General features: G+C 39.1%; 1 pseudogene; it reads right to left on the bottom strand.

Annotated features, from left to right (window-relative positions):
* Positions 1-5,067: 5,067 nt before the first annotated feature.
* Positions 5,068-5,581, bottom strand: LOC100848035 (calmodulin-binding transcription activator 1-like; annotated as a pseudogene).
* Between the last annotated feature and the right edge of the window lie 1,719 nt (positions 5,582-7,300).

Genomic DNA, 7,300 nt, shown 5'->3' with positions numbered 1-7,300 from the left:
ATTCTAAGTTTCACTTCTTGCCAAGGATACTATGATTAAACACTCAAGCTTCTTCACCAATTTAGCACAGGGACTTCCCTGGGATCCAGTGGTTAAGACTTCACCTTCCAATGCTGCGGATGTGAGTTCCATCCCTGGTCAGGGAATTAAGATCTCACATACCTTGTGGCCAAAAAACCTAAAACAGAAATAATATTATAACAAATTCAGTAAAGACTTTAAAAATGGTCCCCATTAAAAAAATCTTTTAAAAAATGCTTAGCACAGATTATTTTTCATCTCTACTTTATTTCCTAATATTTCCTAATTAGATATAGAATATTAATGTTTATTACTGTTATTTGATATATTATCTTTGATCTATTTCCTTCAAAAGGCAATTGAAAGTAGAAATCTTCCTTTTCCCAGAGTAAAGACCAAAAGGATATCAAATGGATACATTTTTAAAACTGAATGCTCCTCTTATTTAAAGCATTATGCTAACTGCTCTGAGCAACTAAAGACATTGTTTTTTGCTTTTAGATCTCCTGATTGCATCCTTTGCTCTCTGATTATGAAATATTCTCTCAGAGTTTGAAGCTGGTTACCTTTCTTTGAAGTTTAAAACATGCATTTTCATTCTTCGCAAGGTTGTCCTTGAATTCCTTCTTTTGGTTTCTGCATAATTTCTGGTTGTGCCTTAACATCTAGTTTGTTTTTGCTTCTTCTCACTTTGGCCATCTTTTCATTTTAAAAGAACACTTTCTTCTCTATGATGCTCCTCCACCCCCCACCCCATGCCCACTCACACCCCACCCCACTACCAGGTCTGATTACTTTGTCACTTGGTCTATATTTATTCCAGGACTTTGAGAAGTTGTATTAGGTTATCTGTGGTCTTCGTGGGGGCTTCAAAGACTTGTGCTAAAAGACAGTGATTTGTCTTTTACTAGCTTTGCTTTTCAATCTCTTCTGATGAATTAAAAATTCTCTGTTATCATTATCTGATCTATTATTACTTCTTCTTCAATGTCATGTAGCTTTTTCAGATCAGTTCTATTTTCCAGTCCAAGGTTAATTTTGAAATGTACAGAACTACCCACAGAGAGTCTGCAGTTCCTTCTTTATCTAGCAAGTTACTTCTGCAATGTTTCTGTTTTCTTTTTTTGCATGCAGTCCATTCTTAGTTGCGCTTTTTAATGTATCTGCATCTTTCCTTTAGAATTCAAACTCTACCAAATTCCACTGGCTCTTCATTTCTTCAAGGCTGCAAAATGCTGTCTTAGTCAGCTTGGGTTGCTGTAACAGAATGCCATAGACAAAGTGGCTTAAGCAACAGACATTTATTTCTCACACTACTAGAGGCTGGAAAATCTAAGATCGAGGTGCTGGCAGACTTGGTCTCCGGTGAGGACCTCTTCCTGGTTTGCAGATGGCTGGCTGCCTTTGTGCTTTAAGAGATCTCTAGTCTTTCCCATTCTATTGTTTTCCTCTATTTCTTTGCACTGATCACTGAGGAAGGCTTTCTTATCTCTCCTTGTTGTTCTTTGGAACTCTGCATTCAAATGGATATATCCTTCCTTTTCTCCTTTGCCTTTCACTTCTCCTTTTCACAGCTGTTTGTAAGGCCTCCTTAGACAACCATTTTGCCTTTTTGCATTTCTTTTTCTATGGGATGGTCTCGATCCCTGCCTCTTGTAAAATGTCACCAACCTCTGTCCATAGTTCTTCAGGCACTTTGTCTATCAGATCTAATCCCTTGAATCTATTTGTCACTTCCACTGTATAATCATAAGGGATTTGATTTAGGTCATACCAGAATGGTCTAGTGGTTTTCCCAACATTCTTCAATGTAAGTCTGAATTCGGCAATAAGGAGTTCATTATCTGAGCCACAGTCAGCTCCTGGTCTTGTTTTTGCTGACTGTATAGAGCTTCTCCATTTTTGGCTGCAAAAAATATAGAATGAGAAAGACTAGAAATCTCTTCAAGGAAATTAGAGATACCAAGGGAACATTTCATGAAAAGATGGGCTCAATAAAGGACAGAAATGGTATGGACCTAACAAAAGCAGAAGATATTAAGAAGAGGTGGCAAGAATACACAGAAGAACTATACAAAAAGATCTTCACGACCAAGATAATCACAATGGTGTGATCACTCACTTAGAGCCAGACATCCTGGAATGCAAAGTCAAGTGGGCCTTAGAAAGCATCACTACAAACAAAGCTAGTGGAGGTGATGGAATTCCAGTTGAGCTATTTCAAATCCTAAAAGATGATACTGTGAAAGTGCTACACTCAATATGCCAGCAAATCTGAAAAATTCAGCAGTGGCCACAGGACTGGAAAAGGTCAGTTTTCATTCCAATCCCAAAGAAAGGCAATGCCAAAGAATGCTCAAACTACCGCACAATTGCATTCATCTCACACACTAATAAGTAATGCTCAAAATTCTCCAAGCCAGGCTTCAACAGTACATGAACCGTGAACTTCCAGACATTCAAGCTGGATTTAGAAAAGGCAGAGGAACCAGAGATCAAATTGCCAACATCCACTGGATCATCAAAAAAGCAAGAGAGTTCCAGAAAAATATCTACTTCTGCTTTATTGACTATGCCAAAGCCTTTGACTGTGTGGATCACAATAAACTGGAAATTTCTGAAAGAGATGGGAATACCAGACCACCTGACCTGCCTCTTGAGAAACCTGTATGCAGGTCAGGAAGCAACACTTAGAACTGGACATGGAACAACAGACTGGTTCCAAATAGGGAGAGGAGAACGTCAAGGCTGTATATTGTCACTTTGCTTATTTAACTTATATACAGAGTACATCATGAGAAATGTTGGACTGGAGGAAGCACAAGGAGGCACAAGTTAAGGATAGAGTTATAAAGACTCAGAGCTTTAGCAGGAATATTGGAAACACAAACCAGAGTAAGGGGGAGGTTCAGAGACTCTTGATAAATTTGCATATTGTGTTTATTTCCTAAGGGAACACTAATAACTTGGTGGGGAAACAGAAAAAAGAAACACTTATTCTCCTCCATGTATAGTCAAATGTAGCATCTTTGGTTTTTTTTTTCAAAGACTTTATGTGTTCATATTTGAAGATATGAAGTTCTGAAGACTGATCTTTCACTTGTTGAAAAATATTAGAAATGATAGTGCAAAACAATGTTTTCTGGTGTGATTTTTATAAACCCTTAGACAAGTACTTGAGAAATATATTCTCTTTGGTGACATTTCAAACAGCATATGTTTTAGTTTGAAGTAATATATTTCAGCTTCATAAGGAATAACAACATAAATAACCAAAGTATGTATTAGGAAATAAATCCTTGAGTATTTCTCCTGAACCAAATTATTTTCTGAGCAAATTCTGTTTTCTGAAATAGAGACTGACTCCTTCAAAGAATAACTCTATCCCTTTGTCCTGTCACTAGGACTAGGCAGTTCTGTAAGGGGATGGTGGTGTTCTATTATAATACTGACATTTAGTGATTGAAAACAACATTTTTAATGAGGCTTGCAAACTTTTAATTTCTGTGATTTTGTCTATGTAACACTCTGCCAATAAATCAATCAACAATATCGATAAAATCAGCAAAAACAGGTATCACTGAGTTCACATTCATTCACTCAACAAATTTTTATTGAATCCCTACTATGTGCTAGATACTAGTCTAATCACAATAAACCAGAACAACCTTTTTAACTTCAAGAAGCTCAGATTCCAGTAGGGGAGACAGACAAAAATAAATAAATATGTAACTAGACCTGGAAGAGTGACTAGCATATAATTGGCTTTCAGTAGCTTTTACAAAAACAGTTTTTATTGAAGTAAAATTTCTATAAAGTGTGGTAGGCAAGATGATGTCCCCCTAACAATGTCCGTGCCCTAATCCCTGGAATCTATGAATGCTACTTGACAAGGGGAATCAAGGTCATGGATGGGATTAAGAATGCTAATAAGCTGACTTTAGGGTAAGGAAATTATCCTGGATCATCTGGAGGCACCCAAAGTCATCCCAATGGTTCAGAAGAGGAAGAGGCAGGCAGTGTCAGAGCAATGCAGTGTGAGGAAGCCTTGAATGGCTTTTGCTGGCTTTGGAGACAAAAGGGAAGCATAAACCAAGGTATGTGGGCAGCCTCTAGCAGCTGGAGAAGACAAGAAATGGATTCTCCCTGAGAGCTCCAAAAGGAAGAAACCCTGCCGACACATTGATTTTAACCCAGTGATACCTAGTTTGGACTTCTGATTCCCAGAATTATAAAATAGTAAATCTGTCTGTCTTAAACCGAGTAAGCTGGTAACAATTCGTTGCAGCAGAGATAGGAAACTAATACAAATAGTGAAGTTTATAGATCTTAGCATATAAATCAATGTCTTAATAAATACCTTTACTCATGCAAGCAACCAAGCTACACATATTTCCATTACCACCATCATATTTTCTTCACTGAGGCTTTCTAGTCAAACCATTCTCCCCCAAACAGAGGGAATCGCTGTTCTAATTTCTATCATATTAAATTACTTTAGCTTGTTCTTGAACTTCACATAAACCCAGTCATAGAGTATGCATTCTTTTGTTTCTGGTTTCTTTCAACATTCTGGTTTTGAAGTTTATCAGAGTTGAATCTATCTATTCAACCCCCCACCCCTTTTTCAAAAAGTCTTTTTGGCCCGGCTGTGGCCTGTGGGATCCTAATTTCCCCGACCAGGGATTGAACCCACAGCTCCTGCAGAGGAATCAAGTGGAGCCTCAGCCACTGGACTGCCAGGGAGGTCCCAGTAGTTCATCCCTTTTTACTGATAGTAGTATTGCATTCAAGCACACAGTCAGGTTAGATCAGGGCAATGCCTGAAATCAGAACTTCTGTCATAATTCACTGGTCAAAGCTGTAGCAGCACCTACCCAGATTGAAAGGGATGGAGAAATAAATCTGTCTCTCTTAAAAATTGTTTTCCAGTTTTAAAACTGAAATAAATTTTAATGTACACGATGCAAATATACAGCATTTTGCAAATTTTTCACTCAAAGGGGTCTCTCTATTTGAGGAAATCAGCGTGTTACACTTTGAGAGATGAAGTGCAACAACCTGGGCACCAAAATAAAAAAATGAAATTGAATCAAAAAATGAAAGAGTTATGCAAGGTGATGCAGGGCAGGAGATCAAAGGTGAAGGATCATTACAATATTCAAAAGAAATCCAAAATGACGGCTACATCATGGTCTCATTAATGTTCCAAAAGTGCCTCTCTTTGGGTAAACTTGAGCATTTTGGCAGACATTCAAGCAGCTTTGTCAGTAAAAAGATTTTTACATGACTACTATTGCTATTCCCATGATTAACTTCTATAGGTGGCATGGTGTTGAGAACACAGGAGGTGCTAGTTCTGCAGAATACACTTGGGTAACTGCTCTTCAAGCTTGTTTTCAGCAGCCGTTTCCCCTCCTCATGCTACATCCTTCTGCTCCTTGTCATGGGACCTGAGTAGGCACTTCTTGCCACTGCCTCCACCCACAACTCTGCCCCTTGAGGTGAATGGCAAAGGCCCTATTGTGGACCAAGCTGTTTCCTCAAATTCATATGTTAAAGTCCTAACCCCAACCCCTCAGAATGTGAAGGTATTTGCAGATAGGGCCTTTAAAGAGGTGATTAAGGTAAAATGTGATCTTGTGGCTGTGCCCTATTGCAATATAACCAGTACCCCTTCTAAGAGGGCTTCCCTGGTGGCTCAGATGGTAAAGAATCTGCCTGCAGTGCGGGAGACCTGGGTTTGATCCCTGGGTTGGAAAGATTCTTTGGAGAAGGGAATGGCTACCTACTCTAGTATTCTTGCCTGCAAATTTCCATGGACAGAGGAGCCTGGGGGGCTACAGTCCATGGAGGTCACAAAGAGTCAGACATGACTGAGGGACTAACACTTATAAGAAGAGGTTAGGACAGGGACACGCACAGAGGAAGAAGACAACATGAATACCCTGGGAGAAGATAGCATCTACAAGCCAAGGAAAGAAGCCGCAGAAGGAAGTCCTGCTGACATGGTGATCTTGGACTTGTAGCCACCAGAACCAGGAGGAAAGAAGTTTCTGTTGCGTAAGACACCTGGTCTGTGGTATTCACTATAGCAGGCTTGGAAAGTGAAAATGAATACAGACCCATGCAGAAGATGGGAGATATTATTGTGGCAATATATGGAAAGTACCATCTGGTACAGTGAGGTTTAAGCCCCTGCTTTCTGTTAGTTTTCCGTTTGTCCCATCTGTTTTTAGTTCTATTCCTCCCCACTCCCCACAACCTTTCTTGCCTTCCTTTGTTTTAGTTATTGTTATTATGTTTGCAATTCTACTGTTCCTCCTTTTAAGCTCTAACTCTGTTGTATTCTTTTAGTGGTTGCTCTAGGGGGTGTTTTGCATCCTTATTTTATCACAGCCTGCTTAGAACCAACATTGTACCCCTTCACCACTTAAGAGACTTGTAACAGTATGATTCTTTTGTGCTCTCGTCATATATTTTTCTTCTATGTATTTCATAAACATTATCTTTTAAAGAAACTAGGGAAAAAGAAAATAGCCTCATATTTATGTATGGATGGAGCATTTCTGGAGTTCTTCATTTCTTTTTGTGGATCTGACTTTTTTATGTAGCACTTCCCTTCAATCTAAAGAATTTCCTTTAGCATTTCTGAAAATAAAGGTCTGGTTGCAGAAAAGTTCCCTGATTTTATCTGGAAAAAAAACACACACACACACCTTAATTTTACCCTCATTTTTGAAGCATATTTTCACTGGATATAGAATTACAGTTTGACAGAAAGAGACTCACAGATTTAGAAAATGTATGGTTGCAGGGCAGAAGGGATAGTTAGGGAGTTTGGGAAGGTCATGTTCAGACTTCTATATTCAAAGTGGATAACCAACAAGGACCTATTGTATAGTACATGGAACGCGGCTCAATGTTTTATGCCAGCCTGGATAGGAGGGGGGTTTGGGGGAGAATGGATACATGTGTATGTATGGCTGAGTCCCTTTGCTGTTCACCTGAAACTACCACAACATTGTTTTTTTTATAAATTAATTTATTTTAATTAAAGGATAATTGCTTTACAATATTGTGGTGATGAAACTACCACAACATTGTTAATTGGCCATCAGTTCAGTTCAGTTGCAGTCGTGTCTGACTCTTCCTGACCCCATGAATCGAAGCACACCAGGCCTCCCTGTCCATCACCAACCCCCGGAGTTCACCAAGACCCACGTCCATCGAGTCAGTGATGCCATCCAGCCATCTCATCCTCTGTCGTCCCCTTCTC

This window comes from Bos taurus, chromosome 9, assembly GCF_002263795.3.
Source record: "Bos taurus isolate L1 Dominette 01449 registration number 42190680 breed Hereford chromosome 9, ARS-UCD2.0, whole genome shotgun sequence".
NCBI classification, from domain to species: domain Eukaryota; kingdom Metazoa; phylum Chordata; class Mammalia; order Artiodactyla; family Bovidae; genus Bos; species Bos taurus.
This window is presented reverse-complemented; position numbering and strand designations above follow the sequence as displayed.